Source organism: Dioscorea cayenensis, chromosome 15 (assembly GCF_009730915.1).
Source record: "Dioscorea cayenensis subsp. rotundata cultivar TDr96_F1 chromosome 15, TDr96_F1_v2_PseudoChromosome.rev07_lg8_w22 25.fasta, whole genome shotgun sequence".
Lineage (NCBI taxonomy): Eukaryota > Viridiplantae > Streptophyta > Magnoliopsida > Dioscoreales > Dioscoreaceae > Dioscorea > Dioscorea cayenensis.
Genome location: NC_052485.1, coordinates 15,381,704 through 15,406,944, shown reverse-complemented (window position 1 = coordinate 15,406,944; position 25,241 = coordinate 15,381,704). Strand labels below are relative to the sequence as shown.

Below are 25,241 nucleotides of genomic sequence, written 5' to 3'. Positions count from 1 at the left end.
CTGCTTCCTTGATGGCATCTCGGGATATTTTCAAATCCCAATAGCCCCAGAAGCTCAGGAGAAGACCATATTTACTTGCCCTTATGGTACTTTTGCTTATAGAAGAACGCCTTTCGGGTTGTGTAACGCCCTTTCAACATTCCAGCGCTGTATGACGCCCATTTTTGATGACTTTCTCAAAGATATTATGGAAGTTTTCATGGATGATTTTTCAGTGTTCGGGGACTCTTACGATGCTTGCTTAAATAATTTGGAAAGAGTATTAGTGAGATGTGAAGAGACGAATCTCATCCTCAACTGGGGAAGTATCAATTTATGGTGCAAGAAGGCATTATCCTTGGACATAAGATTTCCCAGGCAGGTATGGAGGTGGATAAGGTGAAGATTAAGATAATTGAAAAGCTTCCTCCACCTACAAATGTGAAAGGAATCCGCAGTTTCATGGGTCATGCAGGTTTTTACAGAAGGTTCATTAAGTACTTTTCGAAGATCTCCCAACCGTTGACCAAACTCTTAGAGAAGGATACCCCTTTTGATTTCAGAAACAACTATCTGAATGCATTTAATGTGTTGAAAGAAAAGTTAGTGCAAGCACCAATCCTAACAACACCGAAGTGGGATGAGCCGTTCGAAGTAATGTGTGTTGCTAGTGATTATGCAGTGGGAGCGGTCTTGGGTCAGGGGAGAAATAAGCAATTTCAACCGATCTATTATGCTAGCAAGACTCTCACAAGTGCACAAGAGAATTACACCACTACTGAAAAGGAATTATTAGCAGTAGTGTTTGCTTTTGATAAATTCAGACCATATCTCATCCTATCTAATGTCACAGTGTTCACAGATCATTCTGCACTCCGTTATCTCATGAACAAGGCAAATGCAAAGCCGAGATTGATTCGGTGGATATTGTTGTTGCAAGAATTTGATATGGAAATAAAAGATAAAAAGGGGGCAGAGAATGTGGTTGCAGATCATCTGTCGAGATTAGAATATTGTGAGAGGCAAGAACCGGCAAGCAAAGAAATTAATGATTTCTTCCCTGAAGAGCATCTGTATGCGATACAGAAATCAGAATCAAAAGATATTCCATGGTTCACAGATTTTGCGAATTATCCGTCACGAAGGGTATTGAAGCAGGGTTTAAGCTTTCAATAGAAGAATAAATTTTTCAGTGACCTTAAGAATTTTTTCCGGGAAGATCCTTACCTGTTCCGTATTTGTGCAGATCAGGTGGTGTAAAGGTGTGTTACTAGGGAGGAAGGTTGGAACATCATTGCACATTGTCATTCAGGCCTAGTGGGGGGGCATTATGCATCAAATCAAACTGCAGAGAAGGTTTTAGCTGCTGGGTTCTATTGGGCGACCTTATTCCAAGATGTTCATCAATTCGTTTTATGATGTGATAGTTGTCAAAGGGCTGGAAACTTATCACGAAGGGACGAGATGCCTCAAAATCCTATGCAATTTTGTGAGGTGTTTGATGTGTGGGGAATTGATTTCATGGGACCATTTCCAAAGTCCAATGGCAATCAATACATTCTGGTAGCAGTTGATTATGTTTCCAAGTGGGTGGATGCCCAGGCTCTTCCAAATAATGATGCAAGAACTATGGTGAAGTTTTTGAAGAAGTTATTTACTCGATTTGGAACTCCAAGAATTATCATTAGCGATCGGGGAACCCATTTTTGTAACACACAATTGGCGAAAGTGTTAAAGCGTTATGGAGTTCATCATCGTCTTGCTACTCCTTACCATCCGCAAACGAGTGGGCAAGTAGAGGTTACAAACAGAGAGCTCAAGAGAATCTTAACCAAATCAGTGGAACAAGGGAAACGAGATTGGTCAGAAAGGTTAGATGACACACTTTGGGCTCATAGAACAGCATACAAAACCCAATATGGACCACTCCCTATAATTTAGTGTATGGAAAATCTTGCCATTTATCGGTGGAATTAGAGCACAAAGCATATTGGGCAATTAAAGTGGTGAATTTTGACTTGTGCAAATCTGGAGAGCAATGAATATTACATCTCAACGAGTTAGACGAATGGAGGATGAAGGCATATGAGAATGCAAGGATATATAGGGAAATAATTTGGAAGTGGCATGACAAGCATATTAAGACTCCGAAGGACTTCAAAGCAGGCGATCAGGTGTTACTATTCAACACTCGCCTACGTTTATTCCCAGGGAAACTCAAATCAAGGTGGTCTTGTCCGTATACCATAACCAAAGTTTCACCTCATGGAGCCATTGAGATTAACCATCCAGAGAAGGGCACATTCAAGGTGAATGGACATAGGTTGAAACCATACTATGGCGGAGAGATTTGTAGTGACAATAGAGAAGTATTTTTTCTCCATGTACCCCCATGAGGTATGGCAGGGTACATCAAGCTTAGTGATGTTAAACAAGCGTTTCTTGGGAGGCAACCCAAGTGTCTACTGTTTCTTATCTTCCAGTTTAGTTTGATTGCATGAATAATTTGTTAAGTGTTGGTGTCTTGATTTTTATATGCTTTTACTGAGTTTTTCTTGTGGGATTTGTGCATTCATTATGTCTTTTCATGTGGAATTGGTGAAGTTGTGTCGTTTGAGCTTTATTTCATGTTTTTCACTGGTAAAACTTGTATACTAGGGCAGGCTCTGAGTGTGTAAACATGTTTAGAAACTTTCTGCATAGCCTGCAGGATGTTTTAAGGCATCCAGTGAAAACGCACGGGCGTGTGGAATTTCTGCACGCCCATGGATTTGTATTGCGAGCTTGATAAGTGCTTGAGTAGACATATTTTTATATATGTTTTACATCCATTGAGCATCATTTTTACCATGGTTTATGTCTCATATTGTGTATTTGGTGTTCTTTTATGCATATAGGTTGTGAATGCCTTAAAGAGTAAAAAGGAAGCAAAGATAGGTTATGAAAACACAATGTTGGGAGTTCTTGTTCAATTCAAGGAACAAGACACGAGAGGAATTCATAAACATGGAGATGTGTGCCAACTTCCAAGAAGATTCAAGTCAATTCACTAGTTGGAAGGGCACGAAGGCAGCCGCATCTTCATGTTCCTTCTCTTTGTGAAGATTGCAAGAGCTCTCAAAGATACATCATTGAAGAAAGGTTTTATAGCCTACCACATGGACGTGTGCCCGGACATGTGGCCTCAAGAGAAGAGTGTTCGGATCGCGGTTTGTGAAAAGTAATGTAGTAATTTACTTCAGCAGCACTGTAGCAAAATTATTGTTTACGCGGCCGCGTGGAAATTTCGTGCGCCAGCGTGGAAATTCCTGCAGCCCACGCGGGCGTGTGGAAAATCCACATGGGCGCATGAGGGCATGTGACAGACGTGATCTAAAGCCTACAAATAGCCATTTTGCCCTATTCTTTCTCATCTTTAGTGCGGCTCTTGAGGGGTGAGACAGGTAGGGTTTGGAGAGGAGGTCTTTGCGGCTTTGGAGGCGCTTCATCACCAACTTTGATCAATTCCTCCTCCGTCATAGCATCAAGGAAGCCACCGGCGAACCTAGCTTCAGAGTGGGTCCTTCAAGACGTCGAAGCTCTCCATCAAGGTCATCAGTTCATATATAAAGGGGTTTATTTCTATGGTTTTAATGTACTTTCATTCATTGATGGTGTGTTTTGTATGTTTCTCCATGGAGAGCTATAACCTTAGAGGGTAATTGGGCTTGTGAACCCTAGGATTCTCATCTTTTGTGGATTTTCTTAGTGTTTCTATTTAATCAGAGTTTGATTAAGTTTTAATCTTGTATTCTCATTGCTTGTTTTTTTAATAAATCCTTGTGGTTGATTGGATTTGCATGATTTGTTACTTTGATGTGAGAGAGGTCTCCATTAGAGTTAGAACTTCAAGGTTAAAGAGGGTTGAGAGGGTGAGTCATGAGATAGTGGAGTGTCCCCTCTCCCTTCCGATTGAGTGTATTCTATCTCTATTCCCTAAGCTCTATACAACCATATTTGGTGTGAGGCTTGAGATTGAGAGATTTCTCCACCGGGACCTTGTAGGGGGTTAGGATCCTTCACCGGGAATTAGGGTTGGATCAATCTTTAAGAATCGAATACACCTCTTGGAATTCCTAGAGTGCTTTACAGTCATATATGGTGTGAGGTGTTGAGATTGAGCGATTTCTCCACCGAGACCTCGTAGGGGACTAGTATCTGTGATCGGGAAGCCGGATCCAATTATATTTGGATTTCCATGACTTAACTTACTCATCATAGAAACACTTTGCTTATTCGGTACCTAATACCTGAATCCTATGGGGAGCATTGCCCGAATACCCCACTTTTACTGATTGAGATCTCCATCCATTTAACCCTTGCATATTCGTTTCCAGTATTCATTTCTCACACATTAGATCACCACACCTTTCAATTTATCATTAGGTTAGAAAGCAGAGAAGAAGTTAGTACTACTACCCCTGTTCTCTGTGGATTCGACTACCCACTCACCGGGGTAATTATTACTTCGACACCCATGCACTTGCGGTACACACACATATTCGGACACGTGTCAAGTTTTTGGCACCGTTGCCAGGGAACAGGATACTAGGAACCCTAGGACTTTGTTGCTCTAGCCACTTATCTTTTTCTTTATTTTGTCTATTCCACACTTTCTTTTTCTTCCATCATTCTCATCGATTTTTATTTTGTTTTTATCTATTTCACTCTATCTTCCTCCATCGTTCTATTTTGTTTTATTTTGTCTTATTTACTTTGTCTTGCATGAAACTTGAATGATGATTGATCTACTTATAGAATTATGTTCACAGGTTGATTTTGTCACTAGAAAAATTGATTGACTTGTTAGTGTTCATCAACAATACAATCCATGTCGCACCACATATCATCCAACTCGAAGGAGCTACCTAATGGGAAGCACCTCAACAAGAACTTCAATGGGATGAGAAAGTTGAAGAAGATGTGCTTCGGTTGGAAAGAGTGTTACCGAGATTTATTGAAGCAACCGATGCCCGTTTCCAAAATATTGAGGCCACAATAAGTTGTCACGAGGTCTCCATCAGAAATATTGAGCATCAATTAGGAGAGATCTTGGACATGCTTGCTAAGGAAAAAGAAGAATTTGAACAAGCAAGGCAAGTGTCTCCCGGACATGATGAGGCCATGAGCACAATTGAAGAAGTTGGGCAAATTGAGTACATTGGTGTAGAAAATGAAAAGAAAGAAGTTGAATATCATTTTGAGATTTTGGATTGTGTGAATGAAGATTGTGCTTGTGAGCGAGGAAATTTTCAAGGGGATTTGCTAGTCTCATGTTCCTTTCATGTTGAAAATACACAAGAAGAAGCAAACCCTATGGTTATGGAACAAGCATCTTTCTTTGGGATTGATCAACTCTTACAATGCAAGAGAGAGGTTTTGTGAAGGGAAGAAGATGTGGGTAGGAGATTGAAGTCATCCAATGACCCACCTATGCTAAGCTTGGACAATTCCCAACCCAAATTGTTTCCTTAGAGGCCAAAAGTAAGATGGTTGGACTCTCCAATTAATATTCCACCCTGACAACTAGATTCTTGGTTTAAAGGAAGTAGCTATGCAATGTCTAGTCAGGAGGAACACACTCTTTTCAAGCCTCCATAAGGTAAGGAAGAGGTACGTCAAGCTTAGTGACGTAAAACAAGCGCTTCTTGGGAGGCAACCCAAGTTTTTAATTGTTTTCTAGCTTAGATTTTTATTTTTATTTTTTTTTATAGTAATAAAATCATGAGTGTGTGCTTTGTTAAATTTTTATTGGTGTTGAGTTCTTCATGAAGATTTTTGGTGTTTTAGTTTAAATGTATGTGTGTGCCATGGTTTAGGATGGTATTCATGCTTTTAGTTGGGAAATTGGACTTAATTTCATGTAAATATCTTTATGGATGTATTTCTGCAGAAATTCTGCAGCCCACATGGGCGCATGGAATTTCCACGCGCCCGTGTACAGTACCCACGCCCCCATGTGGAGTTTTCATACCCCCATGTGGGGTAAATTGATGACGAGGACCACTATTCATGATTTTCATTCACACATCCCTTCATCTTTCTCACACACCCACACTCCCAAACATTTTTCCTTGGTCATTAAAAGGTTTAGAAGGGTTTTGCCGGCCATTTAATCATACTTTATTACTCAATTCACACCGGTGAGCTCTCATTTTTCTAACCTTCTCCATGCCTCCATTTTTCAAAATTTATGTGGATATCTTGGTTCTTATGCATTGTTCTTCATGGAAATCATCTTAATATGCTTGAGAAAGCTTTTATAAGAGTTTTGGAGCACCGTTGAGGGTCGGCATGGCCTTTTTGGCCATAGCCTGGCTCTCATGCGGTCGAGTGGGGTTCCCACGCGACCGCGTGGGCTGAAAAAAAAAATGGCCAGGAAACCCATGCGGGCGCGTGGAAAATCCACGTGACCGGGTGGAACCACTCGGGCGCTTGGATTTTTCACGCGCCCGCGTGGGCTGCTTTCAGGCCAAAAATCGGCCACATGGGCGCGTGGATTTTCCATGCGCCCGTGTGGATTTCTGCAGCTTGCCATTTCATGTATATTTGCATTTCTTTGGCAGTTTTCTTGCAGGTATGCCACCAAGGACCGAAATGCTTTGATCGTATACGATTAACCTTGGATGAGAACATTCTTTGGGCACACCGGCAACACCAGAAGAGGACGTCGATGCTTGAGGCATCCCACTCATGGTTCTTTTGTTTCCTTTACTCTTGTTTTCATTTCTTTTAGTTTTTCTTTATTTTATCTTTTAGACTTTAGTTAACTTTGTGTTTTGTTTTGTTTATGCGAGTTTATGCTTCATGTGTTTAGTTATAAGAACTCATTGACAAGTTCCCCTTGCTTATATCCCGCAAGTGCACGGGCTTGTCGAAGTAATAATCCCGGGTGAGCGGGGTCGAATCCACAGGGAGTAGGGAGTGAAAATACTTAATTTGATTCTTAGCTATGTGGAAAATCAATTGTGATAGGTGTGAAATTGATTTAATTCTTAACAATAAAATCAACAAGTGAAAGAGCAAAAGTAAGAAGAGGGTAAGGCAATCGATAAAGATGGAGTACTCGGATAATGCTTCACCTAGGATAATCGCTTCAAGTGCAAGAACTCTCTATTATGCTTCCTAATCAATGCAATGGTGAGTCGTGGAAATCCTTACATACATAGTCCCAAATCTAAGGTCAACTATGCCTAACACTATACATGTCCCGGAGGAGAAATCGAACAATCTCAACACCTCGCACTCGCATAGAGTTGCAATGAACTCTAGGGATTCCAAGTGATAAATCTCTTCCTAAATATAGACCTAACCCTTTGGTCTAGGCGGAAAGTCCCTAGCCACAATTAATCCCTAGATACTAAGATCCTCTCAACGCTTCACTCCATTACACGCGCAACTAGGCCCCAGCGGAGGTTCATCCCTTAGACCACTCACTCTATTATGGCCGCAAAGAACTCAAGGAACGGAGGTAAAATCTATCACGCCGGAGGGGAAAGTGGACGCTCTTGTATCTCTCGACTCACCCTCTCAACCCTCTCCAACCTAGCTTTGTCTAACGCTCGTGGTGTGTCACTCACTCACAAGGTCACCAACAAGAACTCTCAACCCTAGTGTCACTCTAGAGGAAATGTTCATACAATCAAGCATTCAAGGTTGGAACTCACAATAAACATCAATTTATTGAAAGCATAATAAAAAAGTTCAATGAAACGAATACATCCTAAGGTTCACAATCATCCAAGCACCGACTAGGGGTTTAGCTCTCCATGGAGCTTAATACAATCAAAGAATTCGAATGTAAAAGCAATGAATCCATAAATAAACCCCCTCGATGGTCATGTCGATGGTCTTGTGGAGAGTCCTCTACTCGTCGTCCAAAGATTCCTTCGTCCGGTATAGGATACGCCTCAATCGAAGCTCCCCTACCAACCTTCTCCTAATGGAATCACGATGTCGGAGCCGTAGAACTTCTCCAAAACCTTGGTCAATACCCCTCGAAACCCTAGCTGAAGTCCTCTCACAAGTTGGGGAAAAGATGGAGAAAAGAAAACCAAAATCGGGGTTGAAATCGGCTTTAAATAGGGCTGGAATCGGGCGACTGCACGGGCGTGTATGATGTCACACGCCCCTGTGGAATTTCCACACGGGCGTGGATAATTTCCACACGCCTGTGTGGATTCTCTGTTTCTCTGATTTCTCGGTCGGGCTGCTACAGTACTTGCTACATTGTTTTCTACAGTAACCTGCTACAGTACTATAGCGGAAATACTCCCGAATTCCATACTTTCATTGGGGTAACGCAAACGGGCACACGTTTACGTCGTGAATCACTTGCCTCTTCAATGATGTGCACGTTGGTGGATCTCTTGTTCTTATATACATAAATCAGAATGTTCGAGTGTGACTGCCTTTGTGCCCCTCCAAATGAATGTGCTCACTCGAATACGAGGAGGTTGGCACACACTCTAGCATCTAACACCTGACCTATGTCTTCGCGTTTGAACCTTAGCAAGATCTCCTCCAAAATAGGTGCATTATGATCCACATTGGCCTATTTCCTTCATACTCGGCCTCACAACCCTACCTGCATAAAAGTAACATAAAAACACACATATTAATGTAAAAACCTGAGAAAAGTAATGCTCAACATAAGGAATGAATGCTTCGCATTCATATTGCACAAGCACTTATCAAACTCCCCCACACTTAAGCTTTTGCTTGTCCTCAAGCAAACATTAAAACATTATGTGCATTGATGAAGAAAATATTGAAAGTGCTTGGCCTTAGGTTCACCAAGGTATACAAAGAAAGTATTCTACAAGTAAGGAAAATTTCAACACTAAATACGAAAAATCAATGCTCTAGCTAAAAACTTGAATCGAAAAGGATAACAAACCCGAATTTCATGTATGTGTGTGAACTCACTCAAAACAACCCAAGGTATACTCCTCAAAGTTCTAAGTACAAGGGACTTATTTATCTACAAAAGTGACAAAAATTTAAAAGATGGTAGTAGCTTCACACATCCTCTAAGGTAGCCCTTTCCAAAGCGGCCGCTAAGGTGGCTTTCACACTTTCGAGGTGGTAGCTCTTTCTACCCGAGTGGTAGCTTTCACTCATCCTTTGAGATAGCTCTTTCTCTCATTAGGGCATAACTAGTATCCGACTTGTGAGAGTAGCTTCATACTTCATAGGTGGTAGCTCTTTCGACCCAACAAACACAAATAAACAATAAAACTATTTTGTTCCTTCTTTTACTTTTCAAATTTTTTTTTTTTTTTGAGTTTAGCACAAGAAAATAAACCTAACTAGTCCCTTTAACATCGAACATGAGTTTCCAATAGAGTTCAAAGAGTGAGTAGTGCACTAAGTGTAAATCGGGCAAAAATTCCTAAAAAATCAAGCAAGAACTAGAGTATGAAAACATTCAATGTTAACAATTCTACTAGACTTAAGAATACAATCATTGCAACTACGGTGAACCGCCATTGGCTATGTGAGCATATATCAATCAAGAACAATAGAAAAGATGTGCGCATTATGAAACTCCCACCCACACTTAAGTTGTACATTGTCCTCAATGTACACATGCAAGCTCACTCAAAATATATCATTCAAAAATAGATGTGGGAGAAGCAATCAAAACAATACTCCCCTAACTCCTAGTGTTGCGTTTGATGAAGCTAATTCATTGGGAGTAGTGTTCCAACGGGTTGTGAAACTCGCACGGCCAAGTGCCAAAGCACCTTGGCCGTACCTATGACTAAGTCTCAATTTCCAAGAAGACAAGACCATCTGCAGGCACACACGAGGGGATTCAGTGAAGCTCAAGAAAAACAAAAATAACTCGAGTGTATAAAAGATAAAGCAATGAATACAACTCGATAATGCAAAATAACATAAACTCAGAAGGAAAAATCCTTTCTGAGTGAACAAGTCTAAAAACAAGAAAATAAGATAAAGTAAAATGCATGAAAGTAAAAGCAAGGTCAAGTGTCGAAGTCACTCTCAGTCTCCGCTGATGCTGCTGCTGATGTGGAAGCATATAGTGGGTCCTCTGGTGCTGGGGTCGAGGATGGAGGTGCTGGAGGTACTGGCGGTGCCTGAAGAGTCCTCGGCTATAGGACGAATGATGAGGCAACGTCTTGCTTTAGGATCTGCTGTAATATGTCGAAACGCACCATGAACTCTTTGTACTGAGTGGCCTGCATAGCCCTAATCTCAGCAACCTCGGCTCGGACCACTCCTATAGCATTCTCGAGCCTCTCAAAGCGATCATTGGCTCGAGAAGGTGAAAACATACGCACTAGAGGGAGAGATGGTTCCTCGGCCGCTGGAGGAACCTCGGTGTCCATCGATGCAAGCTGAGGCTTGGGGGCGGGTTGAGATGCTCTGGCTTCATCACCCTCATCCTCAGCTATCTCCGGGGCTGGTAAAACTAACGCAAAAACCCCTGTCCGAACCCTGCGGACCATGCCCATCGACCGCATCGTCTCTAGACCCAGGGGAGCGAGTACACTCATCTTCTCGGCCCCGAGCATCATTTTATATATGTTTTACATTCATTGAGCATCATTTTTACCATGGTTTATGTCTCATATTGTGTATTTGGTGTTCTTTTATGCATATAGGTTGTGAATGCCATGAAGAGTAAAAAGGAAACAAAGATAGGCTATAAAGACACAATGTTGGGAGTTCTTGTTCAATTCAAGGACCAAGACACGAGAGGAATTCATAAACATGGAGATGTGTGCCAACTTCCAACAAGATTCAAGTCAATTCACTAGTTGGAAGGGCACAAAGGTAGCCACATCTTCATGTTCCTTCTCTTTGTGAAGATTGCAATAGCTCTCAAAGATACGTTGTTGAATAAAGGTTTTATCGCCTACCACATGGACATGTGCCCGGACATGTGGCCTCAAGAGAAGAGTGTTCGGATCGTGGTTTGTGAAAAGTAATGTAGCAATTTACTGCAGCAAAATTACTGTTTATGCGGCCGCGTGGAAATTCCTGCAGCCCACCCGGACGCGTGGAAAATCCACACGGGCGCATGAGGGCACGAGACAGACGTGATCTAAGGCCTATAAATAGCCGTTTTACCCTATTATTTCTCATCTTTTGTGCGTCTCTTGAGGTGTGAGACGGCTAGGGTTTGGAGAGGAGGTCTTTGCGGCTTTGGAGGCGCTTCGTCACCAACTTTGATCGATTCCTCCTCCGTCATAGCATCAACAAAGCCACCGGTTAACCTAGCTTCCGAGTGGGTCCTTCAAGACGTCGAAGCTCTCCATCAAGGCCATAAGTTCATATATAAGGTGGTTTATTACTATGGTTTTAATGTACTTTCATTCATTGATGGTGTGTTTTGTATGTTGCTCCATGGAGAGCTAAAACCTTAGAGGGTATTTAGGCTTGTGAACCCTAGGATTCTCATCTTTTGTGGATTTGCTTAGTGTTTCAATTTAATCCGAGTTTGATTAAGTTTTAATCTTGTATTCTCATTGCTTGCTTGTTTAATTAATCCTTGTGGTTGATTGGATTGCATGATTTGTTACTTTGATGTGAGAGAGGTCTCCATTAGAGTTAGAACTTCAAGGTTAAAGAGGGTTGAGAGGGTGAGTCATGAGATAGTGGAGTGTCCCCTCTCCCTTCCGATTGAGTGTATTCTATCTCCGTTCCCTAAGCTCTATTCAACCATATTTGGTGTGAGGCGTGAGATTGAGAGATTTCTCCGCCGGGACCTTGTAGGGGGGTTAGGATCTTTCGCCGGGAATTAGGGTTGGATCAATCTTTAGGAATCGGATACACCTCTTGGAATCCCTAGAGTGCTTTGCAGTCATATGTGGTGTGAGGTGTTGAGGTTGAGCGATTTCTCCACCGGGACCTCGTAGGGGACTAGTATCTGTGATCGGGAAGCCGGATCCAATTATATTTGGATTTCCACGACTTAACTTACTCATCATAGAAACACTTTGCTTATTCGGTACCTAATACCTGAATCCTATGGGGAGCATTGCCCGAATACCACACTTTTACTGATTGAGATCTCCATCCATGTAACCCTTGCATATTCATCTCCAGTATTCATTTCTTCACACATTAGATCACCACACCTTTCCATTTATCATTAGGTTAGAAAGCAGAGAAGAAGTTAGTACTAGTACCCCTGTTCCCTGTGGATTCGACTACCCACTCACCGGGGTAATTATTACTTTGACACCCGTGCACTTGTGGTACACACACGCATATTCGGACGCATGTCAGAGCTCATCCAGAGAAGGCACAGGGGCGTTCGACTGCCCCTGTGAATGACCATGCGAATATCGCACGCCCGTGTGTAATTTTCGCACGGGCATGTGATTTCCTGCAGAGTTTGTCAAATTATCCCGAGAGCGCATGGGCGACCTTGTGAAACTTGCACGGTCGTGGGTAATTTCCACACGCCCGTGTGAAACTGTGCAGAGGAGTTCTCTCCATCCCGAGAAGCCACAAGGGCATGCGATCAACCCTGTGAGCTGGGCCTGTGAATGCCCACGCCCGTGCGAAATTTCCGCACGGGCGTGTGGAACACTTAGCGATTTTTCCTCGGATATCAAGTGAAGCTACATGGGCGTGGGTCTGCCCCTGTGAGACCTTCTTTCGAGGGCGCAAGGGCGTGGGTGATTCCCGCACGCCCGTGTGGATCTCCAGGAATTAAAAAACTGTTTGCTCTCACAATACATTGGTCACACCTTGTTCCTCAGCTGACCCTAAGCCGCCTAAAGAACATTTTCTGACATTCTCCTGTCCTCCTATTGTTGTCTTTGAATCGATTGATTGTGCATTGTGCGGATTGTAAGGGTGTTTAGCTTCAACCCATCGGTAAGCCTTTGTTTCCTCTCGTCACCGACTTGCTTTGAGTCTAGCTGATTACCTGCAATTAAAATGGATAATGCACATCGGTTTCTTACTAAAATGGTTATCATTTGTTTTTGAGAAGGTCTAGAAGTGAGATAGGGGTGTAGATGGAAGAATGGATACAAGAGCCGTGAGTTTTCCACGCCCCGTGAAAGTACACGTGCCTGTGGAATTTTCGCACGGCCGTACGTTGTTATTTTCCTGCAGTCTGAATGAAACTTATTGATTTTCTTTTTCTAATACATGCAAGTATTGCCACAAGATCGAAGAAGGCAATTACTAAACATCCTAGAGGGCCTGCCCTTGAGCCGGAAGTCATGGAATTCACACTTCCTGCGCATCGAGCTCGGTTTGAGTGGTTAGCGAAGCTTAAGTTTGGTCAAACGCGAATCCCGGATGTTGGGTCACTCAGGAAGGTGCAACTAGCAGATGACTTGGCTGATGAGGTCGAGAAACTATTATTGGTCGGTAGTTGGCACAAGTTATTGAATATTCATGTCCCTGCTATCCGCTCACTCACTTTAGAGGTGCTTGCTTCATTTGAGTTCGACCGCTCTTATGCTCATTTTGATAGTGTCGGCGCTATTCAGTTCAGAGCTTTTAGGCAACATCATAGTATGAGCGTCACACAGTTCTCCACTAGACTTGGTCTATATGATCAGGAGTATACTGAAACTGAGGAGTATGAGAGTCTTCCAATTAACATGTCGGGTTTATCTCCCAAGGAGGCGTATAAAATACTATGTGGTAAGGGGCGATATGAACAAAGAATGTCTAAGGCCTCATGTTTATCTCGACCTAGTTACAGATATCTTCATGCCATCATAAGCAGGTCAGTGAATGGTCGCGGTGATAGCATGGGAGTCATAAACAAGCAAGAACTTCTGTACCTATACTCCATGGTTAGGAACAAGCCGATCCATCTGGGGCACATTTTAGCAGAGTATTTGAAGCATCAAGGACAGTATCCCAGACTAGGTGTCATTTTCTCAGGTTCATACATTACTAGACTCATTTTGGGGATGGGTCTACGAGACACAATCAACGGAGCTGAGAAGACGATAATACCAGCACCACTTGGGTTCGAGACAATGAGGCTCATAGGTTTGGTCAGTAAATATCCAAATGGTGTTTATGTGCTGAATATACCATTCGATGATACAGGTGATGAGCCTCAGTCAGTACCAATGGAGATTGAGGCACCTCCAACGGTTTTGAAGGTACCCCCCGTACGTTTGTTTACACCACCTCGAGCCCATGATCGCTTCGAGAGGCTCGGGAGTGCGGTGGGAGTGATACGGACAGGGGTGGCTGAGGTTCGAGCAGAGATTGCCAAGATTAGGGCTACGCAGGCCACTCAGTACACAGAGTTCATGGCACGTTTTGACGTATTACAGTAGATCTTAGAGCGAGACATCGCCTCCTCATTTGACTTGCGACCGAGGACTCCTCAGCCCAACTCGGCATCTCCTGCACCCCCATCTCCTATACCAGCACCAGTGGATCCACCTTATGTTTCCCCACCACCAGTACTAGCAAAGGAGCCGACAGAGCGTGACACCGACATTTGACTTTATTTTTCTGCAATTCCTTTATTTTGCATTTTATTTTAGACTTGTTCACTCAGAAAGGATTCTCCTTCTGAGTTTATTTTCATTTTGCATCTCGAGTTGTATTCATTGTCTATCTTTTATATATACTTGAGTTATTTTTGTTTTATTGAGCTTCACTCAACCGCCTCGTGTATGCATGTAGATGGTCTTCTCATCATGGGAATTGAGACTCTGTCATGGGCACGGCCAAGGTGCTTCGCACTTGCCCGTGTCAGCTTCACAACCCGTCGAAACATTACATCCAAGGACTTAGCTCCATCAAACGTGACACTAGGAGTCAGGGGAGTATTGTTTTGATTTCTTCTCCCACATATATATTCTTCATTGATATACATTATAAGTGAGCTTGCATGTGTAAATTGGGGACAATGTACAACTTAAGTGTGGGGGGTAGTTTCATAGTGCACATATCTTTTATATTAGTTTTGATTGTTATACATGCTCACATAGCCAATGGTGGTTCACCTTAGTTGCAATGATTGTATTCTTGAGTTTAGGAGAATTTTTAACATTGAATGTTTTCATGCTCTAGTTCTTGCTTGAATTTCTAGGAATTTTTACCCAATTGACATTTGTTGCACTACTCACTCTTTAAACTCTTTTGGAAACTCATGTTCGATGTTAAAGGGACTATTTATAGTTATGTTTTGTGTAAAAAAAAAGAAATGGAAAAAACGAAAAAGAAACAAAAATGGAAAATGAAAAGAAAGAACAAAATAATTATACCGTTTATTTGTGCTTGTTGGGTGGAAAGAGCTACCACCTATGTAGTATGAAGCTACTCTCATAAGTCGGATAATAGTTATGCCCTAATGAGAGAAAGAGCTATCTCATAGGATGACTGAAAGCTACCACTCCGGTAGAAAGAGCTACCACCTCGAAAGTGTGAAAGCCACCTTAGCGGCCGCTTTGGAAAGGGCTACCTTAGAGGATGTGTGAAGCTACTACCATCTTTGAAATTGTTGTCACTTTTGTAGATAAATAAGTCCCTTGTACTTAGAACTTTGAGGAGTATACCTTGGGTTGTTTTCAGTGAGTTCACACACGTACACGATTTCGGGTTTGTTGTCCTTTTTGATTCAAGTTTTTAGCTAGAGCTTTGATTTTTTTTGTATTTAATGTTGAAATTTCCCTTACGTTTAAAATGCTCTCTCTGTACACTTTGGTGAACCTAAGGCCAAGCACTTCCAATATTTCCTTCATCTATGCACAGAATGTTTAATTTTTGCTTGAGGACAAGCAAAAGCTTATGTGTCGAGGAGTTTGATAAGTGCTTGTGTGATATGAACGCGAAGCATTCTTTCCTTATGTTGAGCATTACTTTTCTCAGGTTTTTACACTAATATGTGTGTTTTTATGTTACTTTCGTGCAGGTAGGGTTGTGAGGCTGAGTATGAAGGAAAAAAACCAATGTGGATCATAATGTACCGATTTTGGAGGAAATCTTGCTAAGGTTCAAACGCGAAGACTTAGGTCGGGTGTGAGATGCTAGAGTGTGTGCCAACCTCCTCATATTTGAGTTAGCACAACCATTTGGAGGGGCACAAGGACAGTCACACTCAAGCATTCCGATTTATGCACATAGAACAAGATCTCCATCAACTTGTCCGTCATTAAAGAAGCAAAGTAATTCACGAGGTGAACGTGTGCCCGTTTGCGTCATCTCGATGAAAGTATGGACTCGGGAAGTATTTTAGGCCAGGTAACGCAGCAGAGCATTGCAGAAAAAGTACTGTAGCAGCACTGTTCACATCCGGCCGAAAATCAAAATTCCAGAGAATCCATACGGGCGTGTGGAAATTACCCACCCCTGTGTGGAAATTCCACAGGGGCGTGTGAAAAATCCACAAGACCGTGTGGATGCCGATTCCAGCCCTATTTAAAGCCGATTTCAGCATTCTTTTCTCCATCTTTTCCCCAACTTGAGAGAGGGTTTTGGCTAGGGTTTTGAGAGGTATTGGCTAGGGTTTTGGAGAGGTTCTATGGCTCCGACATCATCATTCCTTTGGAAGAAGGTTGGTAGGGGAGCTTCCGTCGAGGCGTATCCTATACCGGACAAGTGAATCCTTGGACGACGAGTAGAGGACTTTCCACAAGACCATCGATACGACTATCAAGGGGGTTTCTCTATGGATTCATTGCTTTTACATTCTATTTCTTTGATTGTACTTAGCTCCATGGAGAGCTAAACCCCTAGTGGGTACTCGGGTATTGTGAACCCTATGATGTATTTGTTTCTTTGAACCTCTTTATGATGTTTTCAATAAATTGATGTTTATTGTGAGTTCCAACCTTGAATGCTTGATTGTATGAACATTTCCCCTACAGTGACACTAGGATTGAGAGTTCTTGTTGGTAACCTTGTGAGTGAGTGACACACCACGAGCGTTAGACAAAGCTAGGTTGGAGTGGGTTGAGAGGGTGAGTCGAGAGGTACAGGAGTGTCCCCTTTCCCCTCTGACGTGATAGATTCTACCTCCATTCCTCGAGTTCTTTGTGGCCATAATAGAGTGAATGGTCTAAGGGATGATCCTCTGCTAGCGCTTAGTTGCGCGTGCAACGGAGTGAAGCATTAAGGTGATCTTAGTATCTAGGGCTTAATTTTGGTTAGGGACTTCCACCTGGACCAAAGGGTTAGGTCTATAATTAAGAAGAGATTTATCACTTGGAATCCCTAGAGCTCATTGCAACTCTATTCGAGTGCGAGGTTGAGAGGTTATCTAATCTCTCCTCCGAGACATGTATAGAGTTAGGCATAGTTGGCCTTAGATTTGGGACTATGTATTTAAGGATTTCCACGACTCACCATTGCATTGATTAGGAAGCATAATAGAGGGTTCTTGCACTTGAGACAATTGTCCTAGGCGGAGCATTATCCGAGTACCCCATCTTTATCGATTGCCTTACCTCTTCCTTTACTCGTGCTCTCTTACTTGTTGTTTTTACTTTTGAGAATTGAATCATTGTCACACTTATCACTACTGATTTTTCACATAGCTAAGAAGCGGATTAAGTGGTTTTATTCCCTACTCCCTGTGGATTCGTTACCCGCTCATCCTGGATTATTACTTTGACAAACCCGTGCTCTCTTTTCCTCATCTTTTTCTCATTCTTTCTACACCTTTCCTTGAGACCTTTTCTCTTCCACTTTCCTCCTCATCTAGAACCTTCTTCTCCACTTCTCAAACCCATCATCTCTTGCCTTGAATCAAGAAAAACTTGAAGATATCTTCTTTCTCTCTTGAGAATTGCTTTTCCTTAGGGTTTTTGAGATGATTTGAGGTAAGGATGTGCTTCATTTGATCTTGTCCTTCTTCCTTTCTCTCTTATTTGGATTTTCTTTGAAGTTGGATATTCTTGTTATGATATTGAATGAGTTGTGCAAAACTAAGTTGAAACACATTTTGATGATGTTACACTTGAAGTGTATTTTCAAGGACTATTTTCAAATTGATGTTTTTTTTATGAAAATGGTTTCAATGAAGATGCTATAATCAAGTTATTCACTCTTGGAGTGAGAATTGCAATTGTGAACACTTGTGATCTCTCGATGTGAATTTTACAATAATATTGAGGTATATACTGAGCCTATGGATATGGGCTGGATTGTTAGTTAAATGTTTTGATTAAGACATGGTAGGATCCCCAATACTTATTACAGTAAGGCTAGGGTTTGCATGGGCCAACCTAGTTGGGGTGGCGTGGAGTACCCAGATGAGGTTTCGCCCTTTCAGGGGTGCGTGTAGAGAGCCTGAAAGGTGTGCAGGGTTGGGTGCACGGAGTCACCACACGAGTTCCCCAATGGCCAACGCCAAGATACGCGCATCATGGTGGTTCCTGACCTAACCATGGCCACGGTTAGCGATGGAGGGTTTTGGAGGCTATTTATTACGCATACGATTATCGATTTCATTATTCATAAAACTTCATTTTTATCGAGTTATTGAAAATAATGCAGGACTCTGCATTTATGTTTGATTTTAACTCATTGATGTGTTACAAAGGTAATTATTGGTACATTATTTATGCAAACATGATTTCTTGTTTCACTTATTTTATTCATGTTATCGTTGCTATTGTCGAACTTTTGAAATCTTCAACAGGTCAGAATTGTTAAAACTTATATTTCAATGTTTGCTATATCTATAATTATTTAAAACTTTTGGATTTACTTGTAGTATTGTAAAGCCTGGTTTGTTGCCCAACTTATTTTTAAAGCTTGCATGTATGACATTTCGTTGATTGGAGGTTTTAAACTCTAAATGGAGTAAGAAGATTTCTTCTTATTATTGATTGCTTCCGCACAAGTGTATCAGATCGCCAAGTAATACCCTATGAGTGACACAGTGGCATATTACACGGGGCCAAGGAAGTATTATTACTCTCACTTCATCTAATATCTAGCCTACAATCCTTAGTAAGAAGAACAAATAAAACAAAATAAACTAACCTAAGCTAATTCTATGGCCGGGTAACTAACACACATAAATAAATAAACAAGGGAGTGTCAAGCAAGAGAAGGTTGTGTTAGGATAAGGAATGCTCCTATGGCTATCATTAAGTTCCAAACTTCGATGGTTTAAAATGTATTGATGGCATTTAAGACCTAGAGATCTCATAAATAGGTTAACCCCAATTTCTCGGCGGTTAACCCCTAATCCCATATGAGTGTTAATTGGAATCTCTTCCGGATTAACCCACCTACGATTGCAATGAGTTGATGGAAATCTCTAATAGGAGTAAACCTAGTATCCTTCGGCATAAACCTAGCATTGGAGGGCTACCAACACCCGATCTCTCGGCGTGTCGGCACAAGAATCCCCTTTCAATCTCTCCTAGATCTAGTATACGTGAGTAGGTCACATCTATGCATACAACTCATAATTGAATTACAGATTTCTCCATAAATGTAATTCTAAGGATCAAAGCATGAAAGATGGAATCTCAAACAACCATCAAATTAAATGAAGAATAACATCCCAAGTTCATACACAAGAATAGAACCTAGGGTTCATCCACATGCAAATGCCAAAATAAGTTATTCCCTCATGATGAGGGATACTTATACAACATACAAGGAAAAGAAAGACAATAAAGAAGCAAGAAAACTCCCTCTACGATCTTGATCTCCTTGGATGGATGAAGCCTCGAATGTTGATGCAATGGTAGCTTAAAACCTCACTCTAACTCCTTCTCCTATGCTCCTCTCCATCTTGGTGATGATGTGTGCTCATTTCCCACAAGGAACATCGGAGGAAGATGGCCCGAAGGCCTCAAGAACGTTTGGTGGCGGCTGCCCAAAAGGCCAAGAAGAAGTCTCCTCCATTTGCCCTAGAATTGTGCTTTTATACCCCCAAGTTTGAGCCATCCCGGGGTCAATCCCGGGGTGTAACACTGGTAAATGATGGCCTCAATGAGGTCGTATGGATCAAGATTGAAATTGGCTTCCCTTGCTACAGTATCCATCCCTGGGTTAATCTAGAGCAGCATTGAGGCCGTATGGCCTGGGTCAATTCCTGACTCAAAAATTGTCCAAGTACTACAATGGTTGCTATAGTGATCTTGCTACAGTGATCTGCTACAGTACTACGGCCTGGTTTTCTTCTCTTTTTTGCCCAAATCATATCTTCGTGTCTTTCATGGCTTTTCCGCGCCCTACGAAGCAAATAATACTCGATTAAGTACAAAATGGCATCCATTCATATAAAAATACATGCCAGAAGTATCAAATATATATACTAAAATACGTACATTTAGACACTTATCAAATATCCCCACAACTATGCGTTTGCTTGACACCAAGCAAACAAATCATGACAAGCGAAGACAATGATAAGTGGCTAAATGTGTTACCTCCGGCTCAAATAAATACAAGAATCTAAAAGCAATGGATAATGATACATAGATGTTGAGTTGCAAATAGTAAGCACAACAAAAAGATCCTATCCCACCTCTTATATGTTTGTGCCATGTGTGTGTGTCTTCTACCTTATCTGCCCTGATCTAGTCTAGCCTACAAACTTCAATCAGTACAGCTCTAGATGCTAATCACTCCACAAGCTAAGAATACTGAGACTTAAAATGCTAAGTGCTACTTCAATGAACAAGTAAGATCCTTCTAAGTCCTAAACTTGAACTAACTCCCATTTTTCTTCTCGGAACCTCTAGTAGGCAGTCAAAAAGATCACTAGGGTTTTTATTTTCATTTCATTCATTCATTTTATTTCCAGTCATTTTTTTTCAAGTCTGACTAACGTAGACTACACAAAAAATCTTTTTGGAGGGTGCACATGCTGGTTAGGCATAAGAGCCACCAAACTACCCGATTACAGTCTACATAGACGCATTCATGCTTCATTAGCAAAGGAATACTAACATAGACTCCATTTTTGTTTCTTTTAAATTTTTTTTTTCACATTCACCTTAGATCACGTCTTCAGACTACACTACATGCCACAAAACTAAAGTAGCTCAATAAGACTAAGAAGTTCTTAAGAGTTTATTGAAAGAAAGAACATAGTATTCTAAGACCATGTATTCAAAGTTGTGTGTTAAGCATACAAGAGAGACAGAGTAGTCAAGTTGGCTATTACCAAGGCATCAACACAAGATTCAGTACACAAGATTCAGTGCACAAGACAATATTAGAGGTGAAATAGGATTCAATAGAGTACAACCACAAATATGTAACTCACATCAATCATTAATCCATGCTAGAAGAGTCTTACAAAAATGAACAAGTCATCATGGGTAGCACTAGCATGTAAACAATGACCCTAATACATAAAATACAGCCATCTCCATACCTAGTGTTGTACATTGTCCCCAATGTACACTAATCCTGAAAAGCAAGGTAATATATGTAATGAAAACAAAAATGGATGGTGAAAACGAACTTCTCCGGTTCTTCTTGTGCAAAGGGCAAGGTATGACTCGAACATAAGGTACGGTGAGCTATACATGTCGGGTCCAGCTTCCACCAAATGGAAGTAGGGCTCACCAAGCTCCCTTATTGCCCTGCAAGGCATAAAGGGGACATCATCATTCCACAAAAATTTACAAAGGAGACATAGGGAGTAATCATGCAAAAACTAAAACAATACACAAAGAGAACACAAAAACTAGAAAAAAAAGTCTAAACAATAAAACAAAGTGTCCATGCAAGTCCTTGTCCTTAGAATTAGGTTTCTCATCACAAAATGACATCTTGCTCTATGGTATTCTTGTCCAAAAAATGTGGTCACCCGTGTGGTGTTGATATAACTCCATGATTGTTGTCAATTTTTTTATCCACAACATTCCTACAAACCATGAAAAACCCAATCAACTATAGAAAAATCTGATATAATTCAAAATGTAGTGAAAGAGATGAACAAACAATGAAAAACAACAATGTATAGTGGTCATACGGCCGTATGGGGGCCGTTAGGTACTGTTCACTTCGAAAGAACCTCCCCAAAAGCATGAAAATCGAAAAATGTTTACATAAATTGAAGGGAGACTTCATCCACAACAATCACACCATAAAAACCAACCAAAATACTTGATAAATTCCACAAATAAGCTCGAAGAATGTAAGAAAAATGAAGAAGATAATACTAAGGCATCAAAGAGCTTACCAACAAAACCTTGAGAAAACTCGAGTTAAAACTTTGGTAAACCATTAGATCGAAGTCTCAAAGACGTTAGGAGGTGATCTAGTAGAAGAAATGAGAGTTTTTGGCCAAGGGATGAGTGGAAAAAGAAGAGAGAAAATGGGGTGAAGAAGGTGGAGAAAGAAGAGTGAGAAAAGGTGGCCAAAAAGTTAAGACATAGCTCTTGCTACAATGCATACGGCCTCAATGAGGACCTCATTGAGGCTGTATGCACCCAAGAAACATCTATAAGCTAAAATTCTCTTTCCAAGTGAATAAGGAAGGCTTTAAAGGGATTTAAAACACCTCCTAACTTGAAAGAAAGTTTAAAAAGTCAATCTAATGCATGAAATAACATCAAAAACATGAGTTTCTCAAGAAGATAAGTGATTAAACCACAAGAAAGGTGATGAGAAAAAATGCACAAGGCATGCAATCATGGACATATTCACACAACAAAAACATAAAGGAAACACAAATACACTTAACAAGAACACAATCTACACTTAACTATAAATATGAAAAGAAGAAAATTAAGAAAATTGAAGCTTGGTTTGCCTCCCAAGAAGAGCTTGTTTAACGTCATTAGCTCAACGTACCTCTTTGTTACCTTTAAGGAGGCTTGAAGAGGGTGTGTTCCTCCCAGCAACATGTAGCATAGCTACTTCCATGAAAGAAAAGAATTTCCTTTCAGGATGGTGAGCTTGTGGAGACCATGAACATGGTACCTTTAGGCCTCCATGGGAAAAGTTTAGGCCGGGAGTTGTGCAACTTGAACTTGAGTGGATGCTTAGATGGTTTTGGCCTCCAAGGGAATAGGTAAGGTGGATCCTTAGATCGTTTTGAACTTGGGTGGATCCCATTCTATTCCCGACTGAATTTCCTTTGAGCTTCCTCAAAAATCATTTTGGCATCCAAGGGAATAGGTAAGGTTGAAAATTTTTCAAACTCGCCATCGGTGGGTCTTTGGATGGTGTAAACCTCCTACCCACATCTTCTTCTTCAACCATTGTCAATCTTCCATTAATTACCCACAAAAATTGTTTGCGCCTCCAAGGAAAAGGTTTTTGTCGGGACGTGTCCAACATTGGTATCGGTGGGTCATTGGATGGCTTCAACCTCCTACCCAAATCTTCAATTGTCCCGAATAATTCTGTTTTGTGCTTGGTGTTTTAATTCACTTCCATGCTAAGGGCTAGCTCAAGTGATATTGGTGCCACTTCTTCAACCCTTTTTACCTCCAATACACCAAAGTTCTCATCCACCTCCCTTCCATCATATCTCTCTTCAATTTCATTGTTGGTTGTGGTTGGGAGTTCTATTACTCGTTCTTGAGTTAATTGTTCAATCCGACTCTCTAACTTGTCAAGAAAAGCTTGCACCAACAAAAGTGTAGCATCGATGGCCTCAAATCGGGCGTTACATTTCACATCAAGGGCATGAAGTTCGGTGGTGAGGGTGTCAAATTTGGTGTTGATGTCTCGAAATCTCTGTTCAGCATTTATCATGAATTTTGCCAACACGTCCTCTGTAGTAAATCTGTTTACTAGTGGTGGTTGTTGCCCTTGATTCCATGAACAATATGGGTCGTATTCCCACTATGGATCATAAGTTGTGCTACATGGATTTCCTTGAGTTCTTTGCCCCTCAATATAGTCAACATGGGCATCAACTTTAGTTGCAGAACTTGAGTTAGAATCATTCAAATTGCAAGCCCCTTGCATTTTCCAAGAAAATTGTACCTTGCACAAAAGAGGATATAAAGAACAAAGTTAAATAAAATAACAAAAATATATACAAAGATTAATATGTACAAATAAAAGAAAATGGCTAGAGCAATAGAGTACAAGCTTTCCTAATATTCCTTCAATTCCCAAGCAACGGCGCCTGAATCTTGATTACTTCCCCGCAAGTATACAGGATCGCCAAGTAATACACTGTGAGTGACACAGGAGTCGTATTCCACGGGGCCAAGGAAGTATTATTACTCTCACTTCATCTATTATCTAGCCTACAATCCTTAGTAAGAAGAACAAATAAAACAAAATAAACTAACCTAAGCTAATTCTATGGCCGGGTAACTAACACACATAAATAAATAAACAAGGGAGGGTCAAGTAAGAGAAGGTGGTGTTCGGATAAGGAATGCTCCTAGGGCTATCATTAAGTCACAAACTTCGATCGTTTAAAGTGTATTGATGGCATTTAAGACCTAGAGATCTCATAAATAGGTTAACCCCAATTTCTCGGCGGTTAACCCCTAATCCCATATGAGTGTTAATTGGAATCTCTTCCGGATTAACCCACCTACGATTTCAATGAGTTGAAGGAAATCTCTAATAGGAGTAAACCTACTATCCTTCGGCTTAATCCTAGCATTGGAGGGCTACCAACACCCGATATCTCGGCGTGTCGGCACAAAAATCCCATTTCAATCTCTCCTAGATCTAGTATATGTGAGTAGGTCACATGTACGCATACAACTCATAATAGAATTATGGATTTCTCCATAAATGTAATTCTAAGCATCAAAGCACGAAAGATTGAATCTGAAATAACAATCAAATTAAATGAAGAACAACATCCCAAGTTCATACACAAGAATAGACCCTAAGGTTCATCCACATCCAAACACAAAAATAGTTTCATCCCTATTGATGAGGGATACTTATACAACTTTCAAGGAAAAGAAAGACAATAAAGAAGCAACAAACTCTCTCTACGATCTTGATCACTTTGAATGGATGAAGCCTCGAATGATGATGCAATCGTGGCTTAGACCCTCACTGCAACTCCTTCTCCTATGCTCCTCTCCCTCTTGGTGATGATGTGATCTCGTTTCCTACAAGGAACATCACCAGAAGATGGCCAGAAGGCCTCAAGAAGGTGTGGTGGCGGCGGCCCAAAAGGCCTAGAAGAAGTCTCCTCCATTTATTATTTGGGAGATCTATACCATGTTGTTGGTAAACTAAATTTATTATTTTGGTGTTTTGAAAGAGTTTATGTTTTGTGGTGGAAGCTTGGCATGATGTTTAACTTATTTTATAATTCGAGCCCGTGTTGTGTATTTTGGGGATTC

General features: G+C 41.1%; 1 pseudogene; it reads left to right on the top strand.

The window, feature by feature from the left end:
- Positions 1–25,241, top strand: part of LOC120277723 — a 191,977-nt pseudogene that overhangs the window by 90,260 nt on the left and 76,476 nt on the right.